The sequence below is a fragment of the Mauremys mutica genome, unplaced genomic scaffold (genome assembly GCF_020497125.1).
Source record: "Mauremys mutica isolate MM-2020 ecotype Southern unplaced genomic scaffold, ASM2049712v1 Super-Scaffold_100186, whole genome shotgun sequence".
In the NCBI taxonomy this organism is placed as follows: domain Eukaryota; kingdom Metazoa; phylum Chordata; order Testudines; family Geoemydidae; genus Mauremys; species Mauremys mutica.
Genome location: NW_025423282.1, coordinates 804,609 through 823,327, shown reverse-complemented (window position 1 = coordinate 823,327; position 18,719 = coordinate 804,609). Strand labels below are relative to the sequence as shown.

The 18,719-nt window shown below is 54.5% G+C and overlaps 2 non-coding genes across 2 annotated transcripts; one reads left to right on the top strand and one right to left on the bottom strand.

The window, feature by feature from the left end:
* Positions 1 to 11,207: 11,207 nt before the first annotated feature.
* Positions 11,208 to 11,301, top strand: TRNAI-UAU. Its single transcript has 2 exons — positions 11,208 to 11,245; positions 11,266 to 11,301. It is a non-coding gene; the product is annotated as a tRNA-Ile (tRNA).
* A 1,619-nt stretch (positions 11,302 to 12,920) lies between these two features.
* Positions 12,921 to 13,002, bottom strand: TRNAS-AGA. Its single transcript has one exon. It is a non-coding gene; the product is annotated as a tRNA-Ser (tRNA).
* Between the last annotated feature and the right edge of the window lie 5,717 nt (positions 13,003 to 18,719).

Genomic DNA, 18,719 nt, shown 5'->3' with positions numbered 1-18,719 from the left:
GCGGCAAAAGGGGGACATCACAGCTCCCAGCAGACCTTGAGGAGCCCACGAGGAGCCTTCAGTGGCATCCCTGGGGGAGCATAAATTCCCCCTCCTGTGCCCATAACACAGAGGTTGATTAATCAAAACCCTGTTCTGCCAGCACCAGGCCTCCTGCTTCTTACACTGGGCCTGCAAGCGAGGGGGCGGCTGGCGCAGCGCCAAGAGTCTAACCTGTGAGGCAGGAGGCGGCTGACGCCCACAGTCTGCTGGGGAGCTCCCAGAAGTTATTAAGGGACAGAGACTCCTCAATGCCCTTAGTAACAAGGGTTTGGGGTTCACCGAGGCCAGTAAGGGGGTCACTATGTCGGCCTTATAACCCTGGGTGTCAGGTCACTGTGCAGCTTTGATCTAGAGCTCGGATCCCAACAACCGACCAGCAGCCCACAGCCTCCCCCTGGGTCTGCCCCACCTGGTTACTCCTTACAGGCTGACCTTACCCCCCTTCCAGCCCCGGATTCACCCCCTAATCATCCTACTGCCACTCAGAGCCACAGCCGTGGAGGTGCTGAAGGAGGGAGGGGTGACTCTAGGGTGGGGTTCTTCTCTAAAGATGGCTGGCAGAAAGGTGGTGCTCAGCTCTGTCAGCGACCTGCCCAGGTGCCTCGCTGCCAGGGGATGCAGACGTTTCTGTAAGGCGATTAAATGGGGTGTTTGGCTTCTGAATGAATGTGAGGAATGTGCAATCCTGAGAGGGAATTTCCATCCCTCTTACTACTGTTCTTCAGGGCCCTAGTGGCATAATGGCTACGGCATTGGCTTCCTAAACCAGAGATTGTGGGTTCAAGCCCTATCTGGGGTGAAAATCTCCTTTTTTCATGTATATTGCAAAGAAACCTGGTGTTATTTTTCACCAAGGAAGCTGGGAGATGTTTGAACACAAAGTACTGCAGCTTGGGAACAAGCCCCCAGAAATGGCATCTTCCACTCCACAAATCAGTAGCAAACAGTTAATATTAGTGTTTGTCTGAGAATAGAGTGAAGGGGAGTGTTTACTCCGACACCTCAGCAAGTGAAACAGACAGAAAGAGCAAGGTTGTTCTGAAAGACAACGGATCTGTCTAGAGGCAAAGCAGACCTTGAGAATGAGCAAGAGTGTGAAGAGATTCAAATGTGGGTTAGGTGTTAGTTAGGTTGGTCTGACAAATTTCAAGAAAATACCAATGCTTGTAGACTGATGCAGACACGGCCTGACAACTCCCCCACTGCCAGCTCCCCATCGGTGTCAGACGCTCTCCCTTCCCTGCTCCCCAGCCCTCAGCCCCAGGAACCACTGTCCTCTGCTTCCCCCTCTGGCCCCACCAACTTTTCCTCCCATTTCTGGGTCCCTCGCCCCAGGGGCCAGACACGGGGTCCCACTCACCGCAATGCTCTCCACGAGGGCTGCTTTGGAGACCTGGGGCTCCAGAGTGTCCAGCCCCTGCTGCTGTGCCAAGAAGCACAGACGTGGGACAGCATGGAGGAAGCCGAGCTGTTGGGCCCTGTCCTCCACCAACTAGGGGTGGGGGGGGGGGGAGAGAGAGAGAGACTGAGACGGTTAGGTGGGGACCTCCCCAACCCACCTACACCAGCTCCACGGCTCAGGAACCCCATGGAGTTGGACAGGGAAAACCGCCCCGCTTCCCGAAACCAGTGTCGCCCTGAACAGACTGGGGTTGTAACTGGGACAGTGTCTGCGGGGAGCGGACACCTTGGCCTGCGTGAGACAAATGCCCCCACTTTGGGGTGCCAGGTAACAGGGGAGAAGTTCCCCCCATTGGGGGTGATGGATTCTCTGGGACAAGACCCCCCTGCGTGGGTGGGGATGGAACAAGGGGCAGGACAGACTCGGGGCAGCGCAGCTGGAAGATTTTTGTACCTCAGCTCTGCCCTGGAGGTGCTGCTGGATGACCCTGATGGTGTCTTGTTCAGGGGACACATCCTCCTCCTCCTTCTCTTCTTCCTCCTCCTCCTCCTCAACCCACTCCTCTTCCTCCTCCTCAGCCCACTGCTGCTGGGCACTGGGGGTCTCTGCACCAGGGAGAGCAGGAGAAAGGACAATCCCTGCTGCCACTGGGGGGATGCAGTGTAGAGAAATGGCTCAATGTCCCCCATCCTCAACAAGGAGCCCCATGGCATAGAGGGCCCCACCCTGCCCCTCCCAGAGACACCCTCAGACCCATCAGCCTCAGGGCCCCGTGGCTGTCAGCCCCCCTCCCCAACATCATCAGGGAAGGCTGGAGCTCCCCCGACTCTGCCCAGCATCCCCTGCCGCAGGGTGTGGCTGTGTCACCCCCACAGGTGTTAGTGGGGCTCCCATGGCTCAGTCCTGGCGCCTTGGTGACCCAATGGGCACAGGGTGTTCCTAGTCCCCCACTGCCCCCGTCCTTCCCCCTGTCCCCAGGGTCTCCCCTCACCTGCACAGAGGGAGCCTTCAGCCTCAGGGCTGTCAGACCCCACAGAGGAGCTGCTGGCCCCTCGGGAGTAGGCGAACCTGCTGGTCCCCATGCCAGAGCCGCCCAGCTCCTGCTCTGGGCTGGCTGGAGGCTCCTCGGTGGCCAGGCTGGTGGATGGCTCCTGCTGGGCCCTGGGGCTGGGCTCCTGCCTCCTCTGCTTCCTGGAAAGGAAGCCGCAGAGCCACCTTGCCTGGCTCCCGCCCTCTCCTGGGTCCCTACATAGCATCACCCGGGGCCACCTCCATTTGGGACCAGAAGGTGCCTCAGGGCCTGCTAAGGGAGCTGGTGGTTTTCTCTTCCTCCAGAAGGTCAGGGAGCTCCTCCGCTTTGCCTGCCCACCGGCCTCTTCCCCGCCCGCGGGGACAGAGGGGCCACTCTCCTCCTGGGCAAGACAGACGCTGCTCCCTACTGGCTCCAGAGCCACCTGCCCAGGCTTCCTCCTCAGCATCCGCTTCAGCCGCTCCATCCTGGAACTGAGTGGGGAGCAGCCATGAGTCTGGGCTCAAGGCAGCCTCTCATTAACGGGCCTGCCTGCTCCCCTGTCCATGTCCCCTCTGCTGAGGCAATTCCTCCTCACCACACACCCCACCCCAGGGCAGGGGGCTGCCGTCCACACGCACTGGCAGTAGCTCACAGCACAGGCTGCTCCCAATGTTCCCAGAGCAATGGGGCTCTCCGTTAGTTTGGACAAGCAGCTCCCTCCACCCCAGTAGGCCCCGCTCCCTCCCAGGCCAGAGAAAGAGCAGAACCCGGACAGTCCTCAATGAAAGTTCGTTCACAAGGTGCCAGTCCTAGGAGGGAGGAGTTGCCCTCAGTTCCCACTGATTTCACTGCTTGCGGTTGTGGGTGTTCAGCACTTGGCAGGTTCTGCCCTCCCCAAAGACTCTCGATGTTGGGAACAATCTCCTGCAAGGGAAGGGCTGGGAGCCCTATTGCTGGGCCATTCCCACCACCCTGGCGATGGCTCTGGAGACCTCCACTCACTTGCTCTAGATGGGATGGAGCTGGATGGCAGATGCTCTCTTCCTCGGTCTCCTGCACCCAGGTGGGCTGGAAAGGGTGCTGCACAATGCCCTGCCAGCAGGGTAGGGGGGCGGAAGCCAGGAGATCAAAAGTAGCTGTGAAAACAAGACAATGTTTTATTGCCAGGGGATGGATAAACTCAGCCTAGCAACTGGGGGTTCATAACACTGACCTATGGCCAGCAGGACACCTCCCATCTCCAGGTCTCCTAGTACCTCACGCACATTCCTGAAGCGTGACGGCCCAAAGGCTCTAGGGCATTTCTTCGGAGGAGTCTCTGCTGTCGTCGTCTTCACTGTTGTCATGTTCCATTCTATATGATTTTATAAAAATATGCTAATGAGTGTGAATATAATGTAACTGCAATATGCTTCATGCAAAAGGTCTCTTGTAAGGTATCATTACAAAGTATATAATCTACTGAGTGTGTTCATCCTATTTGTATAAATGTATCACTTTTCTATCTGTATCTGGGTGGAAGAGAACAAATGGGGCGGCCATCATGAGAAATCCACTAGCTACCACCTGAGCTGGAACAAAGGCTGTACCAGGGGAAAGGAGCGTGAGGAGGGCTCCAGGGAGGCACGGCAAGGCCCAGCCCAGCCCAGCCCAGCCGAGCGGCTCCCTCCAGCCCGTTCCTGGCTGAGCGGCTCCCTCCGGCCTGGTTTCGCCAGCCCCGGCCTGGCCCCAGCTAAGCGCCCCAGGCCTAGCCTGGTCCCAGCCTGGCCAGGGCTGTTTTGACCATATATGGCCTGTGACATTATGGGTGTAATATAATATCTCATTGGAAGGCGACAGGGCCAGAAAGAGTTAATTAACTCACAGACTGACTTAACCCTTTAAAGACTGGTTAGGAAGATATGTAAAAATCCACTGACTTTCCTTTTGAAAGCTCCAGTGTGGATAGCTTTGAAAAGGTCTCAGATGGAGTAAGAGCTGTTAAGAAACTTGAGCAGCTCTATAACCAAGTGGCTGTGTTTGGCCAGCTGGTTGGGAAGACAATGGGGTTGGAACAGGAATGTCTCCATTCTGATTCTTTAAGTGAGCAGTCTGTGCTTCTGTGTTGATGCAAATTACTTGGCTGGCAGGGAGAGGAAAGACTTGCTAATAGCTGTTAGCAAAGAGAGTCCACCCCATCAGCCAGTGAATTCTGTTAAGCAAGAAAAATCAGAGTTTGATCCTTCAGAACAAGGAGGAAAGAGAGAACTTAAGTTTGCAAAGGGAAGCCACAGGTTAACCCTAAAAGGCCCAAACCCCAATGGTATTGAGCCAAAGGTGTGGCATGACGACAAAAATTATTGTAGGTGGACACCTGCAATTAATTTGTTGTTATTGTTAATGGTAATTTTTGTAACTGTGTTGTTATTGCCAAGAACTGTAAAAATGTTCCATCTAGGGTGACCAGATGTCCCCATTTTATAGGGACAGTCCTGATATTTGGGGCTTTTTCTTATATAGGCTCCTATTACCCCTCACCACTGTCCCGATTTTTCACATTTGTTTTCTGGTCACACTAGTTCCATCCCTCCCTTTCAGAGGTCCCTGTGATCTAACCTGTCACAGCTTCTGCGCCTTCTATTTGCTTCCATCACGCTAGGCGTCTGGCTTTCAAGTCTTGCCTACAAGAGGCAGCCAGCCTGCTCTTGTTGGGATTTCTGGAGCTTGTGAGCCAAACTGGTAGGCAGCTCCAGCCTTTATAGGCAGAGGCTGGCTGGCATGTCACACAATCTCTTTATTACTCACCTGAGATGGGTCACCTGTTACTTGTGGCTCTGAGTGTCCATATAAGGAAAAATCCCACAAGGTTTGACCATCTATGGCCATCAGGTACCAGTGATGTTAAAGTGCCATCACCACAGTGGTGACCATAAAGCCAGGTGTTTTGACCATCTATGGCCTGCGATGTTATGGGCATAATATAATATCTTATTCAGCCAATCACTCAGACAAACAAGTTGTTTATATTTGCAGAAGATAATACTGCCCACTTCTTGTTTACACTTCTCTGCACGAGATGTCACAATTGTGTCCTTGGCAATGGAGTGTGATGTCACAGACTGTGTACATCACCATGTAATGACTGACTGCACCCATCACTTTTAAACCACTTGGTTTGCACCCTTGCCCTTAATCCTGTTCTAAAATTACCTTTTCACGTCACTGAGCTCTCTTGTTGCTGCGGGGTACTGTAGGTGTGAGGCAGGGCAGGTTGGGAGAAGAAATATTCTTTATCTGAAGAAATGATCTGTGTGAGGAAAACATTTGAAAACTTGTTTACTGAGTAATGTGAGTTCTTCACTCTACCTGATGGCATTTCTCTGTTTGTAACATGAACTTGTGAATACCACATCCAATCAATTCTAAAATTCCAGGAATATTCTAGGCATCAGTGAGCAGAACCATATTGGTTTTGGTGAAAATTGGAACAGGAAATAGACCAGTAGTGCTTAAGTTAGGTTTGGCACCTAACTCCTATTGAAATCGGTGGGTGTTATGCACCTAACCTGCTGGTGGGATTTTCAAAAGCACCTTTAAGCATCTGTTTGCATCTTAAGCACCTAAATACCTTTGAAAATCTGGTCCTTCATCTCTGCCTCAGTTCCCCATCTATAAATGGAGGTTAATACTTCTTTATGCTACTGTTTACCTATCTTGTCTATTTCTTTAGCTTGTAATTGAGGCACAGGACAATCTCTTACTATGTTTTTGTAATGGGACCCTGAATTTTGGTTGGGACAGCTAAACACTACTGTAAAACAAAAAATGATCAGCCCCCTAATATAAAGGCCCACCAATGATCTATTTTTCAGGGCAAGTCACAGGCCCAGCTGTGTCAGAGGAAAGTCTGAGAAACCCCATAGAAAAACAATTATGGATTAACCTGCCCATAGGAGAAGTTTCTTCCTGACCCCCGTCAGTTAGTGGTAGGCTTAGATCCTGAAGCATGAGGATTTACATCCCTTCTACATTTTGTATACCAGCGAAGTTAACATGATATTGTCCATATAAATGTCTAATCCTTTTCTGAATCAGCAGTGTCTGACCCAGGAAACTCAACCCCAATATCCTGAGGCTCGAGAGAGACACAATCAGACAGACACTGAGGGCTCCCCCCGCCCTTTATCAACAAGTGAAACCCCCTCCCCACAGGGACATGGCCTGATTTGATTCGCCCCCATGTTAATCCAGCCCAGAGCCTGCCCCCTCGGCTGGGGAAAGTGAGTGAGGCTGGGGGGAGCGACAGAGGAGGGGGGATGGGGTGAGCAGGGCGGGGCCACGGGGGCGGTAGATCCCGGGCTGCTCTGAAGTTCAGACAGTGACCGGGTGGGTGACGAGGCTGCAGCCCCTGAACTGCCGACAACTCACAGGCTGGGGCCGCCCCTGGGTCCCCGCGCACCCGGGATGGGACATCGCCCGGCCCCGCGGCCCCAGACTGCCGCGTGTGGGGCTGCTCCCGGGCAGCTCAGCCCCCCCCTCCCCCGCTGCTGCCCCCCAGGCCCAGCTGGGGAGGGGGTGAAGCCCTTTCACTCCCTGTGCCCTGTGCCTCTGCCCTGTGCCCCCCCCAGCCCGGCTCCCACGGGCCCGGGGCTGCTCCCGGGACAGGGGCGCGGCAGGGGCTGGGCCTGGCGCCTGGAACTGGGGGTCTGAGCCCCCGGCCCCCCCGTGCGGAGCCGCCACTCACCGTCCCGCCCCAGCGCCCCTCGGACTGGCCCCGCGCCCGCCGGCTGTCCTCGAGGCGCGTCCCCCGATCCGGGACCCCCCAGCAGCGCCGGGGCGGGTCCCAGTGGTGCCCCCGCGGGGACTGAGCCGCACAGCCCCTGGCCGCGAGCGGGATTCGAATCCCAACAGCCGCAGCGCGCGCCCGGGAGGTGAGGGGGGGGCGAGGGAACCGGGGCCTCCCTCCACGCGCCGCGTCTCTGTCCCGCGCTCTGTCCGCCAATCAGGGAGCGGGGAGGGGCGCGGCGAAGTTACGAGTTACAGCCCCTCCTCCAATAGAGGCCGCGTGTGAGAGAGAGAACTACGCTTCCCAGAGTGCACCGGGAGGGGGCGCGTTGTCTGAGCAACCACCCGTCACTTCCGCTCTGAGACGAGCCAGGAACTACAACTCCCAGCCTGCTCCGGGGCGCCTGAGTCCTCTCCAGCCCAGGTAAGGGCGGGTCCCTGGGTCAACCTGACACCTCCCCCCCCCCAACGCAACTCCTCATCCCCGCCCCGCCCCCAGAGAGCCCCGCCCCCGCCCCCTCCGGCTCCTGTCCCGGGGTCTTGGCCCTGTCCCCCCCCGCAGCGCCGCGCCCCCAGTGCCCCCCCCTGCTTCTCCCTTGGCCTCGTCTCTCCCCACTCGGGTGCGGGGCTGTTGGATGGAGCCATGTGGAAATAGGGGGGAGGGGCAGGGCTTGGGTTAGGGTTCTCCCCCCAGCTCTGGGAGGGGAGTGGGAGATAGGGGGTAGAATGGGGGAGGGGGCGGGGCTGGGAGCCAGGACTCCTGGGTTCTCCCCCCAGCTCTGGGAGGGGAGCCAGGACTCCTGGGTTCTCCCCCAGCTCTGGGAGGGGAGGGGCAGGGCTGGGAGCCAGGACTCCTGGGTTCTCCCCCAGCTCTGGGAGGGGAGTGGGGTGAGGGGTGTAGAGTGGGGGAGGGGTTGGGGTGCCTGCTGCCCTCGCGGCAACCAGCAGAGCCCCCCCCCCCTGCAGCTTGGTGCCTGGAGCCGCCCCTGGTTCCAGCCCCTCTGCCCAGGCAGCTCCCCCAGCCTGACACACACACCCAGCCCCTGCACCCGCCCACCCCAGGGCTCCTCAGCCCAGAGGGGAGCCCCCCGGCTGAGTGGGGAATCAGAACCCCCCGAAATTACCCTGGAACCAGCATGATCTGCCTCTGCCCTGCCCTGCCCAGCCCAGCCCTGCATGTATTCGAAGCGAGTCAGTTTCCCTGTCCCAATGTGTCCTGCCCTGTGTCTCTTCTCCTCCCCAGTTCCCTCCAAACCAGCCCATTTCCCCTGCACCCCGGGCTGGGTCTCTGCCAATCCCCCTTCTCCCCTCCTGCCCCCAATATCTCCCTGCCCCTACAGGTCTATAGGGCTGGATCCCTCCCTCCCCCCTTCTCCCCTCATTTCCTGCATCTGGGGGTCTATGGGGCTGGGTCTCTCCTCCCTCCATCCCCTCCCCTGCCCCCAATATCCTGCACAGCATATTCTGGGAGTGACTCAGATTCCCTGGACCAACATTTCACAAACCTCCACCCCACATGTCTCTTCTCTCCCCCAGCTCCCTCCACCCCACCCCATTTCCCCTGAACCCCAGGCTGGGTCTCTGCCAACCCTCTCTCCTCCTGACCCCAATATCTCCCTGCCCCTAAAGGTCTATGGGGCTGGGTCTCTCCCTCTCCCCATCCCCTCATCCCTTCCCCCAATATCTCCCTACCCCAGGCTGTCTATGGGGCTGGGTCTCTCCCTGAAGCCCCGCCCCCAGCGCGGGGCTCACAGACAATCCCCGCCCGGCGGCTATGACGTGCGCTGGGGCTGTGACGTGCGGTGACGTGCTCACTCCCCGCAGGCAACTCATTCACTGGAGACCAAAACGACAGAAGGTGTCACGTGTCCATGGGCGGGGTTATGCAGATGAGCAGTGTCTGGCGGCAGGACGGAGAGCAGCGAGAGGAACCGAAGGAGCCCGGGGGAGAGAATTCTCTGCGTGTGGACAGAATCCGGTGTGGGGAGTTTGTGCTGTGGGTGCCTGCACCGGAGTCACTTCGGGGCAGTGATTGCCACTGAGCTATGTATTGACCAAGGGCGTGTGACTGGGGTGTGGTGCCTGGTGGGGAGCAGCTCATGGTGATAAGGAAACAGGTGGGAGCAGGAGATCCTGTCCTAGCAGGGGGCTGGGTGGGATTTCTTTACAACCATGAGTGGGCTTGTTGCGGGGGCAACTAGACACCCCCCCCCCCTTGATTCTGGTGGGCGGGGCTTCTACTGTCTGCCTTCGGGAGGGCGGGGTCCATAATGGAACAGCCCACGGTTGGGGGTGTGGGGGTTGAATCATGTTTCTGAAGTGGGAGAGCAACTTCCCCGGCTCCCACTCACTCTCCACTAGGGGCCTAGGCTGGGATCTCTAGGGAGGGAAGCACAGAAAAAACAGTCTCCCCAATGGAAGCCAGGAGTCCTGGCTCCCAGTCCCCCTGCTCTAGACCCCCCTCCTCTCCCAGGGCTGGAGATAGAACCCAGGAATTCTGACCACCAAACCCGCCCCCCGCTCTGACCACCAGACGTCACACTCCCCTTTTAGATCCAAGGCCTGTAGTGTGCGAGTGGAGCTGGCTGCCAGTGGGGGCTGAGCTCCTATTTTTTCTCTGTTGGTTCTGCAGCCCCGTAGCTCCCATGGAGTCGCTGACTTGGCTCCTTTCGCACTCTAGAGAGGAGAGGAACCAGGGCTATGGCTGATCTATGGGGCACCAGGTGAGTGGCAGACGGTTCAGATGCTGAGAATTTGCCTGACCCCTCAGGGACACAGTGTGAGGTGGTGTCCCAGGCATCTCTATGAAAGGAGCAGAACAGGATTTCCTTGGGGTGGGAAGTGTCTCAGGGGGTTGTACAGAGGTGTTGCCCGGGTTTGAGACTGGCTAAAACACAGGCCTCGCTGTGATCAAGATTTGAACCTGCACAGGGGAACTCTATTGGATTTCTACTCCAATGCCTTAACCACTCGGCCATCACAGCTGTGAGCCCAAAACTGCCCCCATGCCAGAGAAACTGGTAAAGAATCACAATGCCCAGGCGTGAAGTCATCTGAACTACAGAATTCCCACCGCAAACCTGGCCCCCAAAGCACAGGGGGGATTGGGGGTTTGTTCTCTTTGCTTAGCCATGTGCAGTCGCACAGAGAGCGCGTTTAAAAGTAGACATCTCAGCTCAAGCTCAATATCGGGCTCTGGGAGGCCTCAAGGTTGGGAGGGAGTTTAGCAAGCAAAAAAGGTAAAATGGCAGTGGAGTATTACCCTGAGCTCCTCTGCTTTACAGAATCCAAACACGAGCAACACTTGTCAGGGCCCAGTGGAGATTGGCACAGAGTCAGGTGTGTGCAGACATGATACTTTAAGTCACATCAGGTACTATGGCTTAGCTGGTTAAAGCACCTGTTTTGTAAACAGAAGATCCTGGGTTCAACTCCCAGTGGTGTCTTGGGGAGTGGCTTTTAGGGCACCTGGTATTGGCTACTGTCAGAAGACAAAAATCAGAGCTACATAGACTCCTACGCTGACCCTTCCTCCTGCCCTTACGGTCATTACAAAGTGGCAAGGCAGAGCCCTCCCATTTTTAAAAGCCCTGGGGTGTTCCCCCTGTTCAGGCACCCCTGGGGCCCTGCACTTCACACAGCTCTCCCTGATTTCAGCTGTTAGTGAGGGAGCCTCACTGCTAGCGCAGACTGGGCAGTTTGTTGCATGAGAGACACTGTCCCAAAGCAGGACTAATGCTTAGAGCTGGTTCTCAGTGATTTCAGATCTGTTGGTCTGCAGCAAGACTCTCCATTGAGTCTTAACCAGCTCTGTTATTACACAGGGAAGAACAAAAGGGTCAAATGGGGCCTGGAACCCTTAAGAAGGATCCACCCCACCGAGTACAACACTTGTCGCTACCTGCTCTCAAGCTTCACAGAGACTGTTTTGAGGTCACTCCTTGCCTTTATCAGCCTAGGGAACTGGGAAAAGAGCAATTAACAGGTGCTCCAGTGGCGCAATTGGTTAGTGCGCAGTACTTATAGGGCAGTGCTGAGAGGAGCTATGCTGAGGTTGTGAGTTCAAGCCTCACCTGGAGCACTGGTTTTCATTAACCAAGTGGCATCACCCCCTCCTTTGGCCCTGTGGAAAGTAGAATTCCAGCCCAGGGACACTGAGGAGGGGAGGAGTTAAAAATGCCCCCTTCAATTATTACCTCCTCTCCAGAGCGCAGGTCAGAATCTACAATCCTTTCTCCCCCGCCAGCCCCTGTGCCAGGATCCCTCAAGCAGAGCCTGGAGTCCTGCCCCTGGCGTCTGTACTATTGACAAAGACTAAGTGACAGGGACAAAACACTCAAATCCTGCCTGCTGCGGGGAGCCAGGTTTGCTCTTCAAATTCTGTCGTTGGTACATTCCCAGGTCTGGGAATGTCCCACAACAGCATTTAATGGGAAGCTGCCTGCAGAACAGTTACACTGCACAGAGCTCCTGCGGAGGAGGGGTGGGAATTAGTAACATTTTGAGGATCGTTTGGGAAATGAGCCTTTGCTGACAAGGTTTGTCTCTGTTCATATTTCACCTTCAGGTGTTATGTTGAGGGATCTTTAGTGTATTGTTGTGAGGTTAATAACTATCTCCTCAACTTTATTTACTCAACTTAAAAATTGGTGTCACTTGATTTTTGCATTTCCCTGTGAAAATACAACTGACACGTGTGGCTTTCTACAGGGGGTCATGATGTTAAAGTTGGGGAATTCAGTCTCTGTACTTGGGGGGGGGTTGTTGCTTTTTTACAGCTGCTTCAGGGCCAGGCACACCGGGCTGTTAGCTGCACCCACTGTCCTTGCCAGGGGCCCCTGCTGAACCCTGGGCGTCTGCACTGCCGTGCTGGGGTGACTCTGCAGGTGGAGAAGCTGCTGTGGAGCAATGTAGAGCAGGTGCATGAAGGAGACGGGGTCACTATTCACATTCTGACCTACACAATTTTCCAAATTTGGGAATGTCCGAGAACAATTCTAAGGGGAAGGTGAACGCAGAGCAGTGACACTGGAGATGCCCAGACCTCCAATGGGGGCGGCGTGGAAATTAATAATGGGAAGATCATTTGTGAAATTAGTTGTCACTGACAAGCTTTGTCTCTGTTCCTATTTCATGCTGTGGTGTTAGTTAGAGGAATCAGTACAGATTTTTACTATATTAATTAAACACTTAATTTTATTTAACCAAGCCAAAAACTTGGTGTCACTTATTTTTTCTCTGGCCTAGCAAGAATGAATTGAATTTTGTGATTTTCTGGAAAGTGCAGAGAGATTGAATGTGGGGAATTCAGTCTCTGTGTTTGTGAGCTGATGTTTTCCTCTCACAGGTAAGTGCCTGTATTGAAATACCAAGAGGGATCTAAGGGCTGGTGTACGCTGGGCACTGAACTGGCAGAGTGACGTCTCTCAGGGTGTGAACCCCCCCCCCCCCGCAACCCATAGAGTTAAGGTGACCTAAGCCCTGGTTAGATAGTGCTAAAGAAAAGGAAGAATTGTTCTGTCCATGTAGCTATTACAGGGATGAGAAAAGCCCTCCAGTCACTGTATACTCCAAAGTGCTATAGCAGTGCCACAGCAGCATTTTAAGTGTAGACAGGGTGAAAGTAGATCTGGCTCCAGTTTGCACTGTGGATGCTCAGGCACTAAGACTACAGTAATAATAACAACAGTGCAGTGCTTGCGTAGCTGGCAGGATTTGAACCTGCACGGGGAGACCCCAATGGATTTCTAATCCATTGCTTTAACCACTTGGCCACAACTACTTAATACACAGCTGTTTTACTACATGATGATTCTGTTCTCACTGAATTGTCACTTCAAATTGCTCAGACCAGCTTCCCCAGCACACTCATGACTGCACATCAGTGTAAGTGTGTCCTGGGCTGAACAGCGAGAATTCCTGCCCATTTCCCTTCCAGCTGGAGCAGGATGAGAGTGTGTTTGTGTGAATGACATTGCTGTAGATTGTTGTTCATCCCCCACTCTGACAATTCAGACAGTCCCTTTCCTAGTCAAATCTCCAGCACATCGTTCCAATAGCAGGCGGCAGGATTTCTCTGGGGCACTGAAATTTTTTCAGGGGGCTGGTGCATCAACTCAGCCTTGCATTACACCCTTGATGTTTCCTGGACTAACAACAGAAGCAGAAAGAAAGAGCTGAGCCAATACCTCCCTGGCAGGGATGGAGGTGCCACGTCCCCTCTGTCTGACCGTCGCCATTGCAGGAGAGAAGGGTACACTGGAATCGAACGCCCTGGCACAGACCAGAGACACAGGGAGGTTTTACTGTTCATGGATCGGTGCAAAGGAAATTGTCTCTCTCTGTGAAACTGAGGAGGGAAATGAAACGTTCACATGGTGGCCCAGCGCCCTAAGGAATGTGAATGAAGGACTCTGGTTGAGAAATTATTTAACAGGAATTTGTATCAATGTATTGCCATGATTAAAATCTAAGGCTAAAAGGCAGCCATTGTTGTTGGTACTTGTACCTGTGTAGGGACACCCCAGTGGGTGTCAAGTCCACTGCCTTCACCAGAGGCGGTAGATTATTTTATCAAGGTACAAATTTCTTGGTCAAGGCCTAGGCTCCAGAGAAAACAATACACTGCTGATAACAAGAAGTACATAAAAGATTTTGCAGCCACCATGGGCATAACTATGATGTGTCGTGTTTCACTCTTTATATCTGGCGCCACCTCCTTTCCCTTTAGCCTTGTAGTTGACCAAGGGGAAAGCTGAACATCTCCTCAGATACCAGGGAGTGTTTATGTTCATTCCTGCGAGCTACACAGGGGTTTGATGTTGCTGCTTTCAATCCTCCGGCTCTGCCGGGATAAGGAACAATTCAGGCTGACACTGAACTGAAGGAGGAAGATCAGTTTTTGACAGGGAGAGGGACGCCTCCTCTTAAAGGTGTTTATCTGGCTGGCAGTCCTGGTTCCCAGGTCTCACCCGTGGGGCTCCAGCAGTTTTGGGACAGGGTCACTCCCTTGGCCCCACCTGCTGCCCCCAGGCACTCCCCCCCCCAGGGGCCCCGTCAGTGCAGCGGAGCTGAGCAGCATCTGCCTGCTCGCTCCAGTGGCTGCCGGCCCCTCTCCATGGCAGGGCAGGGTGGGTCTGTGCCTCCGCGCGCTGCCCCCGCCCCAAGCCCCTGCAGCCAATGGGACGCTGCGGGGGTGATGCCTGCGGGCAGCAGCACGCGGAGGCTCCCCAGCCCACCCCGCCTTGGAGCCCCAGGTAAGCACCACACCCCTGACTCCCTCCCAGAGCCTGCACCCCGGTCCACACACGCCTGCCCCCAACTCCCTCCCACAGCCTGCGCCCTCTCCCTCCACATACCCCCTCCCGCCTGCCCCAATCTCCCTCCCTGAGCCTGCACCCCCACCCCTCCTCCTGTTCCCCCCACCCCCTGTCCCAGCCCAGAGCCCGCACCCAGCACCCAAACTCTCAGAGCCGTACAAGGAATTTTTGTGCCCGAGGCAAGTGCCTCACTCACCTCACCCATGTTACGGTGCTGCAAACTCCATCCCAGAGCCTGCACCCTAGAACCCCTCCCCCACCCAAACTCCCTCCCAGAGACCAGCCTCTCACCCCTTCTGCACCCAAACTCCCCCCAGAGCCTGCACCCCAGAACCCCACCCCCACCCAAACTCCCTCCCAGAGACCAGCCTCTCACCCCTTCTGCACCCAAACTCCCCCCAGAGCCTGCACCCCAATCCCCAGCCCAGGGCCTGCACCCTAGACCTCCTCCCCCCACCCAAACTCCCTCCCAGAGCCTTAGGCAGGTGAGGGGCAGAGTTTTGGGGGGCAGGGTCTGGGCAGTATGAGTGACATTATTGGCCCACTTGGAGGACTGGCACTGGCCCTAAGGTAAATTGAGGTTGAGACCCTGCTTTAAGGGATTGGAGCAACGCTGGAGAGACTGACAGGCAGGGAGCTGGGGAGCTGTGTGTGCCCCAAGGAGAGTTGTTGTTGTGCTCTGGTGACACAGAGCGGGGGTGGGGAGTTTGTAAGCTGTGGTGTTTGTATAGAAGAGAGAAAGTTTACTAACCCCCAGGTTAAAAACTGTTCCTGCTCTGGGCTATCCAGGGCACTCTCTGTTGTGAGTGTAGGTCAGTGGGTGAATGTTTCCTTCTAGGATAATAGGTTTGTAGTTCCAATCCAAGTGATTCCCTTTAAAAACTTTTTCAAATGAAAATCAATTTCCAGACCCATCTCCAGTATGTTCAGGAGTTCGCTGAATGGGGGCAGGGGGCTTGAAATGAATTTAAACACTCAGCATTTTCCTGTGCAAATGAATAAAGACCTAGCAGAGCTGTCCAGCAGCTGAAATCAGTTCCAGTCCTTGGCGTCTCTAAGAGGGACACTCGGTAGCTGAGGCATGTGGGACACTTCTGTGGTGAGGGCAGGTGAAAAAATGCTGGATTCAATGAAAGCTGAGCCCTTAGGAGGGGAAGGTGAACGGCAGCACCACACAGGGTCATAACACTCAGACACGGGGCTCCACTGTCACTGCCCCTGTGTTTTCCATCATTTCTATCCTAAGGAACACACCCTCCCCCCCCTGTCACACACAACCTTCTCCCCTTGAGCCCCATCCCACCCCTACCCCCTCTCCCCCACACACGCCATGGGACACAGCCTCTCGGTGACTCTCCCAGATGAGGGCTTGTCTCTGCATCTCCCCAACAGGGGAGCAGAGAGCCGAAAGGGCCACAGGAGACCAATTGAGCTAGGCAGGGATAGAAAATACTTCCCTTCCCTTCCCAAGAGTCCCATTAATCTCACCCATGGGACGTTCCAGCACCGGGTGGGCTCAAAGCACCAACCTTCCCCTGAGCAACGGAAGGGGAACCAGCTCTATCACATGGAAGGAGGCTCCCCACCTCTGCTGCTGCCATCCTGCAGCCTTTAATATGGATTTGTTTTAGCTAATGCAACCCCCCCTCCCCCACTCCGCTAATCCATCCATGAAACATGGAGACAAACTCCTGAAAGCAGAGTCCAATAGTGCAACAGGTTAGTGCCTAGTACTTCCAGAGCAGTGCTGAGTTAAGTCATGCTGAGGTTGTGAGTTCAAACCTCACCTAGAGCACTACTTTCCTTTAAGCAAATGGCTTCTGCTAATCATTTTGCCCTGCAGAAAATACAATTGCAGCTCAGAAGACACCGAGGTCCCCTTGCTTTACAGAGAGCAGGGCAGAGTCCACAGATCTACCAGGCTCTGCTCTCCACCAGCTGCCTGTGTCAGGAGGGGTGGAGCAGAGCCCAGAGCACTGCCCCCGACTCACCGTCAGTCTTTGCTCCCCAAACCACCTGTGTGCTCACCCTCTTCGCTGTGAGACTCAAACCCTGCCTGGCTTTCTGTATGTTGGGGTTTTTTGTTGTCTGTCGTGTTGCTGTGCATGTGGGTCCTGTGTGATTTTTGTGGATGCCTTGCATAGTTTTGTGTGCATGGGTGTGTGTATGACTTTTGCATGCAGATTGGTTTTTTGCTAAGTATTCTTTTGGTATGTGGTTTTTGTGCTTTCTTGTTGTGGGCTTTTGCTGTATTTTTTGGTGTGGATTTGTTCTATGTTTTGTGTGGCTTTCCCTTATGTGTATATGGCTCTGTGTGCTGTATGGGTTTGTTTTTTGTTTATGTCTGTGTGGGCCTGTGCAGTCTGTGATGTTCTTTTTCTCTCTAGTTGTCTCTCTGTTTGTATCTTCATGTGTAAATTCACTGGAACTTTTCAAACTCTCCACAGCTTTGCCAATTTTCAGCAGGAATTTTACTCATTAACAAATTCTCACTTGTTCCCTACCAGTTGGTGACCATTGTCCCAGGGGCCTGTCAGTCTCAGGGTCCTGATTTCCCATTGACCCTTCCCCCTTCTATTGGGACTGGGAACTAGCCAACCTAAAAAAAACCCACTCAGTTTAAGTAAAGGGCCAACAGTCCCTTACACCAGCTGGCCCTGTCATGGAGGGAGAGCTCAGTGGTTTGAGTATTGGCCGGATAAACCCAGGTTTGTGAGCTCAGTCCTTGAGAGGGCCATTGAGGGATCTGGGATAAAAGTCTGTCTGTGGATTGGCCCTGCTTTGAGTAGGGGGTTGGACTAGATACCTCCTGAGGTCCCTTCCAACCCTGGTATTCTATGAGAGGGTCACCAATGTTCAGAGAAACTAGCACAAGCTGGTCCCATGGTGTAATGGTTGGCATGCTGAAATCTGAGTTCAAATCTCAGTGGGACTTTGTGGTAAATCCCTGGAGATCCAAGTGCTTTCCTATCTCCAGCTGTCTAAGAATGAGTTGTTTACCTTGTGCTGAGTGACTCATACCCACTGGAGCCAGGTCTTTGGTTGGAATGGGGTCTAGAAGTGGCTATGGCTTGACTGGGTGTTTGGGATTTCTGATGTCCACAAGTTTGGCCCTTGTGCTTTCTACCACACTTTTCCTCTTGCCCACATGGCGCTTGAAGAAAGGAGTGTCAGGGCCAGGTTTCATAGTCAGGGAAAGGCAGGAGGGAGGAAGAGTCCCAGGCTGGAGCCCAACACACCTCTCCTCCTCTGGGCACCTGGAGCAGAGGCGGCTGGTGCTGACAGCTCCAAGGGCAGGCTTAAAAGCCACAGAGCAACCAAGGACAGGGCAAGAAGAGGGGAGAACCATGCCTATGCGTGGCCAGCAGACAGCCAGAGACACCCAGCCAGGCTGCTCCCTGCTCCCTGGCATGCTGAACACCCACTGAAAACCACCCACAGACAGCTGCTGATGCTTTGTGGCCAACATCAGAAGATGGTAGGAAAGCAGGGCCAGCCCCCCTGGGGGGGCCTCTGACCGTTCCCACTCACGGTGCTCACTTTGGCAGTGGGGCAGGAGATTTTACCCCAAGAGGCTTTTCCCCAGCTGGCGAGAAGCAGAGAAACACCCAGGCTCCCAAGGTGTTATTTAGCAAGTACCCTCCAGCACAGGGACAGGCGCACACTTGGAAGAGGGAAACTGCTCCACACTCTAGCCCGGGCAGCCATCCATTTTCTTTGCAAGTCACGAATGGCAAAGGCAAGACTGGAAGCACCTGGGGCAAGACTGGAAGCACATATACCAGGGATCCCGAAACGCGGAACAGGGACACCCACACACCAGGTGTCTTGCAGCAAGAGCTGCGGTCTTGATTTACAAACTGCAAGTGATGGGGAATTCACCACCTCCCTTGCGGACCTTGTTCCACTAGATAATTAGCCTCACGGTTAAAAAATGGTCATTTCCAGTTGGGATTTTCTGACATCGACTGCGAGCCAACGGGGTCTTGTTCAATCTTTGTCTGGTGAATTAAAGAACCCTTCAAATCACATATTCCCCCCTCTGGGAATTTGTAAAACGTATTTAAACCAGTGATTAAATCACCTCTGAACCTCCAGTCAATGAAATCAATTGAGCTTCTTCAGTCTCTCGCTGTAGACATTTTCCTTGTTTTTAAAGGCAAAAATCCTGATCTTTCCA